This window comes from Ornithodoros turicata, unplaced genomic scaffold (assembly GCF_037126465.1).
Source record: "Ornithodoros turicata isolate Travis unplaced genomic scaffold, ASM3712646v1 ctg00000968.1, whole genome shotgun sequence".
In the NCBI taxonomy this organism is placed as follows: domain Eukaryota; kingdom Metazoa; phylum Arthropoda; class Arachnida; order Ixodida; family Argasidae; genus Ornithodoros; species Ornithodoros turicata.
In genome coordinates, this window is record NW_026999431.1 from 307,284 (window position 1) to 316,213 (window position 8,930).

General features: G+C 41.6%; 1 long non-coding RNA gene across 1 annotated transcript; it reads left to right on the forward strand.

Moving 5' to 3' along the window:
- The first annotated feature begins 843 nt into the window (after window positions 1-843).
- LOC135376007 (uncharacterized) lies at window positions 844-8,325 on the forward strand. Its single transcript, XR_010417477.1, has 3 exons — window positions 844-973; window positions 6,027-6,151; window positions 8,239-8,325. It is a non-coding gene; the product is annotated as an uncharacterized LOC135376007 (long non-coding RNA).
- Window positions 8,326-8,930: the final 605 nt, after the last annotated feature.

Genomic DNA, 8,930 nt, shown 5'->3' on the forward strand with positions numbered 1-8,930 from the left:
ATCTACGACGTCGCACTCTGATTGGTCGTGTGCCCAGTGTTGTGAGCCTGCTGTAACTTCGTGGGGCAATATGCTATCTCACCAATGATTGAAAATTATGTTTAAGAAAGACTATAATGCAGACAAATGACCAGCCGTACAAACCTCGTGGAATATTTTTGCAATCGGATCCAGATACCATACAGATACTTTAGATGCAATGAAGATCCATATGCTGCAGGAAGCACACTTGCAAAGACGTGAACACTAAACCGATTGTGTCTCAATTCACAATTCACAAACTGGCTATTAAGTCGTATAAGTTCTTCATAAGCGCGTAGGGGAAACGTTGGGGGGGGGGGGGAGGGGGTGCTGGACCTGTCCTGAATGTCATTTAATTCGGGATGTCCTGTACAAGCCTTCCAATCTACTTTCTCATGTCAACAAGGAGTTCTCGAATTCTGCAAGATAACACATGTTAAAAAACTGCACGACGCGAGTGTAATGGGGCACTTACTCTGAGCTCTTCCTAATAAAACGGCGTCGCACCGGAACGATTTTACGGAAGAAGCATCAAGCCCTAAACACTGGCAACGACCACAAATGTACACGAATGCACTTGTTCGCCATGACCTGTCTGTATTCTAGACAGGTCATCGCGAAAAGTCTGCAAGAGAACAGTAATCTTTCAAACTGTAGGAACTTAAAACGTAAGTCATATGAAAAATTGACTACCACGTAATCACTGTTGGATGCATCTTCTACTGGGTTTCTTGAAAGCAGGGAGATAGTCTTTCTAAAATTATTTGTACAAGTTAGTTGGGGCAACGTTACATGCATAATTGTCTCCCTTTTCAGGCGACGTTGCATCAAAGTGCCCGAACAAAACGTTATCACTTGCACAGACTGTCTGCGAAGAAAGCTTTATGAGGGAACACGGCCTCGTCCTTCCCCCCGAATATGTGAACAAAGAGGCGAACAAATGGTACTGCTGGTAAGGACTTTTTCACGTACAACTGGCGGTTCCACAGTCTTCTTGAGATACTTATCCGGACCAAGGCTGTCTTCACCCCACACCCTGTTAGAAGAAGTCTGCCACAGATACCGCCCACCTCGTGTTTCACTGGATGAGTGACTTAGAAACGCGTGACGAGACAGGAATCATGACTGATTCGTCCGGCCCTGCACTTGAGGCAGATAATTCAGGTGAAAGCCAAGCTGACGTGCTACAAAGGTGACATCGCTTGACGGAGATCCGGAGAGTGAAAGTTCGAACCCTGCCACCACGCGCATTGGCGTTTTCCTGAATTGTCGTTTGACGTAGCTTGTCGCAGTAGTATTCAGTCATGTCCAGGCTACGGCCGGTCCACTCAGCAACCTGGACCCCTGGGCCCTGCCCCTGAGCCCTGCGCGTATTTTTCCCCACGCGGCGCGTGTGCGGAGGGTTTTCCGCGCGCTTATAACATGCAGAGGCATGCGAAGAAGGGTCATACACAAAAAGTACTATTTTATACTTTACTATAAATATAATATATTTATTAATGCCAATTGTAATGCCAATCAAGTTGAGGTATATTTATTAAAGCCAATAGTGCTGGGAATTGTGCCGATTGTGATGCCGATCAGGTGAGGGAGAAAAACCCAGCCGAGAAAACTTCACGACCTGTAACAGAAGAAACAAAAACACAAGGCAGTACATGTGAATAATATACATAATTTATTAATTATATCCAGTCCTTAGATTCTGAAATTAAAATGCAGTAGCACATTTAATCAAAGAAAATGTTCTTAATACGATTACAATCAAAATTACAAGTTTTATTATAAAAAGTCCGAGATGTGGGCACCTGATAGATGTAATTTGCGAGCATAATATGGAAGCTTAGTTTAATATTCCAATATGACACACATTTAATTAATCAATTTCTATTGAAGTGAATAGCGCAGGCACAAGGCAATAATTCGAATCAACACATAGCATTAATACAGAACCAATAATCCAACATGTAGGGAAATAATAGCTACACCATATGAAAACGAGAAACGATCACCACATTTAATCAAAGAAGATATTCTTAATCAATGTGATTATAAACAAAATTATAAGTTGTGTTATAAAAAGTCTAATATTCCTATACCTGAGAACCATCAGTGCAATAGCGGGAAGTTCTGATGGTTGTATGTAATTAACTGTGAACAGCAGAGACCCTGGAAGAATATGGGACATGAACACAAGAGGAAATAAAATATATACCACTACAAAGAAGATATTCGTAATCAATATGATCACAATCAAATTACAAGTTGTATTATAAATATTCCTACATGTGAGAACCATCATTGCAACAGACGCAAGGAAATAACGTGAAAAAACACAATCAACAGCTACAAATAATAGAAAGCCAAACCTGCACACCATCCAACACATAGAGAAATAATAGCTAATCAATCTATCAAAAGGAGAAATATTCCAATATAGCACAGACTTAACGCTGAAGAACAGAGGAACACTCTAAGCGGCGACATGTAAACAACAACAGAGGAAAATAATCTATTATGAACCATCATGAAATCGACCAAAACATACAATTTTCATTCTAACAAACAGTACGAATCTTGATGGAGACATCCAAGACATAGAAAATATGCAATGTTTACATCTCCGTTTTCACTCTTTTCCTTAAAGCCTGGAGACTTTATGTCTCTATCTGAATGACCAAGACGAAGCAACTCCCATGCTTTATCACCCAAAGGGTTGGTGGCTAATTCCTTCGTCCAGCAAACAGGGCGTTCTAGAGGTCAGATAAGATAGTTCAAAGGCGATATATTTTATTGTGCCACGCAAATAGATGTCGATATTATTCGCGGGGATCACTATATTTTCGTATCCTTTCCTTGAAACGGAAATCTTCAATCAAAGTGGTGGAGAAGTCGACTAAGTTTGTACTGATGCGATATTGTTATTGAACATCTAGAGAAAGTCCAAATTATTAAATGGTAGCAACAATACTCAATCAAAAAACGAGAAACAAATTTAATTACATCAAGTTTGGTAATATCTTGCAGCAGAAAGTTCTATATAGATGAACCACACAGAAAAATCAAATGTGAAACACAACTCAGAAATATCAGGCATTCCCAACTCAGACATTATTTTTACTTATCTCAATCGAGTGAATAATTGAAACAAATATGACACAATTAATACATCATGCATACATAATGTCCAACTCATAGAATATCAGTCGAACCTGAAACAAAACAATAATTAATTCAGACAAATCATTTCTAAGCTAGCAGCGTGAACACACCGTAGAATCTGTACAGAAACTTGCCATTTTCAATGAATAAACATGATCAACTAGTGGATTCAAGCGATAAAGTGTGATGAAACCCGACGACCCCCAACACCAACATCAAGTTAGGGAGGGACGGGCTCTAGTATGGCCTTGTGCATAGAATCATTGAAAGCGCACATTTTTTTCTTACTCATCACATCTTCTTGTAAATATTTCCGTTTCAAGGAAAGGATACGAAAATATAGTGATTCCCGCGAATAATATCGACATCTATTTGCGCGGCACAATAAAATATATCGCCTTTGAACTATCTTATCTGACCTCTAGAACGCCCTGTTTGCTGGACGAAGGAATTAGCCATCAACCCTTTCAGTGATAAAGCATGGGAGTTGCTTCGTCTTGGTCATTGAGATAGAGACATCAAGTCTCCAGGCTTTAAGGAAAGAGTGAAAACCGAGATGTAAGCATTGCATATTTTCTATGTCTTGGATACCTCCATCAAGGTTCGTAGTGTTTGTTAGAATGAAAATTGTATGTTGTTCGATTTCATGATGGTTCAATGATAGATTGTTTTCCTGTTGTTGTTGTTGTTTACATGTCGCCGCTTAGAGTGTTCCTCTGTTCTTCAACGTTAAGTCTGTGCTATATTGTAATATTTCTCCTCTTGACAGATTGATTAGCTATTATTTCTCTATGTGTTGGATGATGTGCAGGTTTGGCTTTCTATTATTTGTAGCTGTTGATTGTGTTTTTTCTCGTTATTTCCATACGTCTATTGCAATGATCGTTCTCACATGTAGGAATATTTATAATACACCTTGTAATTTGATTGTGATCATATTGATTAGGAATATCTTCTTTGTAGTGGCATAGATTTTATTTCGTCTTGTGTTCTTGTCGTTCGTGTTCCGTGGTCTTCCATACATCTAACGGCACCCATCTTCAACAAATCAGGGCAGATATCATCAGAGCTGGTTGTTGGCTAGGAGCGTGCTATGTGGTGAAGTTCATTTTTAACATATCTATTTTCTGTGTTGGATTCATAAAACAAAGTGTTTGTAGTGTCTCTTAGAATGAAAATTGTATAGTGTTCGATTAGATTATGTCACGAGGATGATTTTATGATAATTAAAATGATAAATTATTCTCCTTTGCTTTTTTGTTTAAGATTAACTTCTTTCTAGTGCTATAGATTTTATTTCCTCTTGTGTTCGTGTCCCATAGTCTTCCAAGGTCTCAGCTGTTCACAGCTAATTATCTATCAGAACTTCCCACTATTGCACTGATGGTTCTCACGTATAGGAATATTAGACTTTTTATAGCACAACTTATACTTTTGTTTATAATCATATTGATAATATCAAATATATATTGATATATATGATATAATCAAATATAATCATATCTTCTTTGATTAAATGTGGTGATCGTTTCTCGTTTTGCTATTATTTCCCTACATGTTGGATGATTGGTTCTATATTAATGTTATGTGTGGATTTCTGGATATGTGGATGTCTGCACTATTCACTTCAATAGAAATTGATTAATTAAATTTGTGTCATGTTGGAATATGAAACTTAGATTTCCTATTGCGCTCGAAATTACTTACATCTATCGTGTTCTCACATCTCAGGCTTTTTATAATAAAACTTGGAATTTTGATTGTAATCGTATTGGTTAAGAACATCTTCTTTGGTTAAAACGTGTTCTCCCTTCTGATTCACTGAAAACTTGTGTGTATGATTACAGTTAATAAGAAATATTGTGTTTGATCTGTGATACATATTCAATGCTGTTGTATTGTATCTGTAATAAATATTTCTTTGTTACGCGTATTGTTTCTCTTCTGCTTCAGGTTTTTTGGCTGGGTTTTTCTCCTCCACACAGAGTCACAGCATAATTCCTAGGACTATTGACTTTAATAAATATACTTTCACTTGTACTTTTGTGTATGGCGATCCTTTGCATGTAAACAGCCTACTGCACACATGTTGTAGCTGGAAAAAAATTGACACTGATTGAAAAATGATGAAAGAAGGCGACCCAGGCTGAAAAATGTGAGCTGGTAAGCGCGCACGCAGCCCTCCCCTTTGGGCTAGGTTTTTCTCCTTCACGCAGAGTCATAACATAATTCCTGACACTAATGACTTTAATAAATATATTTTCGCTTGTACTTTTGTGTATGGCGATCCTTTGCATGTAAACAGCCTACTGTACACCTGTTGTAGCTGAAAGAAATTATGATTGAAGTCGACACAGATTGAAAAATGACAAAAGAAGTAGACCCGGGCTGAAAAGTGTGAGCTGGTAAGCGCGCACGCAGCCCTCCGTCCACGCGCTACCCACCGGTAAGCGCCTCCACCCGAGCGCCGCCCTGCGGGTGCGGAAAAAAATACGCGACCCAAGTCGGCCAAGCCTCAAAAATGTCGAAAGAAGTCGACCGAGGCTGAAAAATGTGAGGGTAAGCGCGCATGCAGCCCTCTCCCCGGTGATAAGCATGTGGATAACCCTCTACACACGCGCCGCGCGTGGAAAAATACGCGCAGGGCTCAGGGCAGGGTCCAGGGGTCCATGTCGTAGTTTCGCCCTGCCGTAGTTTTGGCATGACAGAATACTACTTGTCGCTTACGAACTGGCGGAAAAAGCTGCTTATTCGGTCGTGCGCAGCTCACTGCGTTGTTCATTCGGCGCGAACCGATGTTACGCGCCCCTGTAATTTAACAGCTATTTGTGCACGATGTTTTCCAGTATGATGCAGTACAGCCAGAACTGTCTTCAGGACACGCTGAAACAACAAGGATGCGATTCCGAAGACTTTTTGCAGGGGTTCACTCGGAAAGTTGAGACTCAATGTGGAACGTCCAAGTCGTTCTGTAAGTACAATAAAAGAAGAATGAAGCAGGGATAACACATAATACGAGGCTTGGGACAACGGTAGTCTTTGTAAGTCCAGTGATAAATATCCCTCCGGCGATCAAAATCATTACATTGGGACATTGCAGTGGGACTTAATGGTAGTTGAAATCGAGGAGGATCGCAAGACTGTCAAGCTGAATGTCAACGAAAGGAAATCACAATGAAAACGAGATCAATATGCAAGCAAGAAATTAAACTGAGAAGAAAAAAGTGTTTTATCGGGGGGCCTCGCTTTCTTTTTCTCGGCTACGTTTTACATTCCCACTTGCATTAAACGAGCCCTCAGCTGCTTGTATTTCTAGCGGAAATACCTTTTCCTCTTGTAATTTAAATCTTAGCGGAGTAGCTACTCCGCTATTGAAACAAAAATGTCAAATGCTTTAGCGGTTTTATGTTGCGCATCCAGAAGTGCCAGAGACTAGCACACAGTGGCATGAAAGAAGAGAAAGAAACAAGGGAAGTGCGTCATCTTAGCAAATGACAAGGATGCGCAGAATAAGGAACAGTGCCATCGGGAACCAAACCCAACACTCCTTATGTAGAATACGCGTTTAATTTCAACAGAGGGGAAAAGATAATTGATTCTCGCACACGATCACGTTCTTTCATATTTGATGTTGCTGCCGATGGTTGCACATCTGGAAACATTTCACATACAATGTGCATTTACTTTATTCATTGTAGTTGTTTTGTAGGAAAAGGAAACATATAGAAGCGTCGACCCCGTGTTTGTAGTCGACAGACCATCCTCTCGCAGATAGTGCGCAGCTTTCCAGTGGCTCACATCATATTACATCACATTACATTATTGGTTACGTACTGCGAAAATGATTATTGAGAGAGACCTAAAATTTTCACACTGCAGTCTTCTATTCAGGAGGTAAAGCTTCCCACGTGTACTATTTCTCATTTGTCTCGCTACTGAAGCGCGTAACAACGTACAGGGCTGGGCAGAGGTCTACGGAAGACGCTCTGGCGCATTCCTTCCTCAGAGTCAGAGGGTAGCAGCGAATGGTACCTTGCGAACTAGTACGTGCATAGGTAACGCAACCTCTTCTTTGCAAGTCCGTGGGGTACCTTACACTCTAAATCTTTTCACACCTTTAGGTGTAAAGGTGTAATAAAGGTGTAATAACGTGTGTAATAACGTGTGTAAAAAGGTGTAATAACTCTAAAGGTGTAATAACGTGCATGGCGCATGGCTTTTTAGGTGTAATTTTCATAACACCATAATGGAGCACGGTTTCGCACAAATTTTCTTTACTCGAGTGTTGTCTGTCCTCAAAAATTGAGTGCACGAGTGCTTATGGGAACTAGCGTGCCTTGAAGCATTACGAAACTGCAACATGCAGAGGTAGATGAAGAAGAACGGCACTCCCGGTGTGCACGGCAGCCGCGTCAGCCGGGTTAAACCATAGCACGACACAGCAGTGTTCCAAAAAGGTATCATGCTGCTTTGCGGCGCGCACAAAGTAGCATTTTCTATCTTCTCTGGCCGCCATAAAAGACTGCACAGCACGCAATCACATTAACACTCCGCTGCCCTCCCCACAGATGATGTGGCGTCTTCAAGCAACTTGGATGTTAATCGCGTTTTCCCACAATCATCTCATCTGTATGTGTTTCAGAAACGAAGAACGTTACACCCATTTCAGGTACGACGAAGTACAGTAAAAAAATACAGAAGGTATGAAACACGGTATCCCCCTAACAAAACGGAAAACACACGGAGCGTATGGCGCGTTTCCCACTGTTTATTTTTCCGCTGTTATGACGTGGAACGGACCGAGACCCTGGCGAATGTGAGAGCGGTATGTCACCACAAACTCGATTTTACACCCTCGCCCTCTTCTGCTGCGCAGAAACCTACAAGCAGAGCAATAATATAATGGCTACTGCGGTGCAATGCCGTAGCAGCATTTCTTAGCACTGGGCATCTAGTAGCTGTTTACTGGGGTTCCTTCACGTACAGCGTACGCCCTTCTGAAATCCTTCCTGTATGTTGGTTGGGCCATCTTACATGTACTATAATTTTTGTTTACAGGCTCTGCTCAGTGTAATAACAACACGTTATCCCATGCCCAGTTTGCGTGCAGCGAGAGATATATGCAGATCCATGTGCTGAATCCTGGAAAACCGGGACAATTGAGCCCGGATGCTCAGAAACGTTACTGCTGGTAAGCGCTTTTTCTTTTACATGCAAACCGCAGTTCCATAGCATTTTTGTGATAAGCGTCAGACCACAACAGCACCAGCAGACGGCGCCTGTGTTCATCCAACACCACATAGTGCACCAGATGAAGTCTGCCTCAGATGCCGTTCACCTCGTGTTTTAAGGCCCAACCGCATTAGTCAGCGCATTATCCAGCGGCCTGCAGTGGCGTTTGGAGAGCGGCAGAACGATAGAAAAGCAGCGACACTACCGAATTCCGAGGGGTGCGGATATCGTGGATGGGCGACTGCTGGACGAAGGAAGCGTCGGAAGCGGCGCGAGCAAGTTGCCCATCAGGGATTAGCCGTGGATGGCGACACGCGGAACTGCCCAGATTGCTCGCGTGGATCGCGTTCAGCAGAGGATCAGATGCTGCTGATGTTAACCACGTGATTCTTGTGTGAGCGTGCAAAATGCAAAACACGAAGGGAAGAGTGCAACAGATTAATATCAAATGAAATGCTGTGTTCGCCCCGTGTATTTGGATGTCTTGTGAATAGCCAGGCACAACAAGTGGCTCTGTG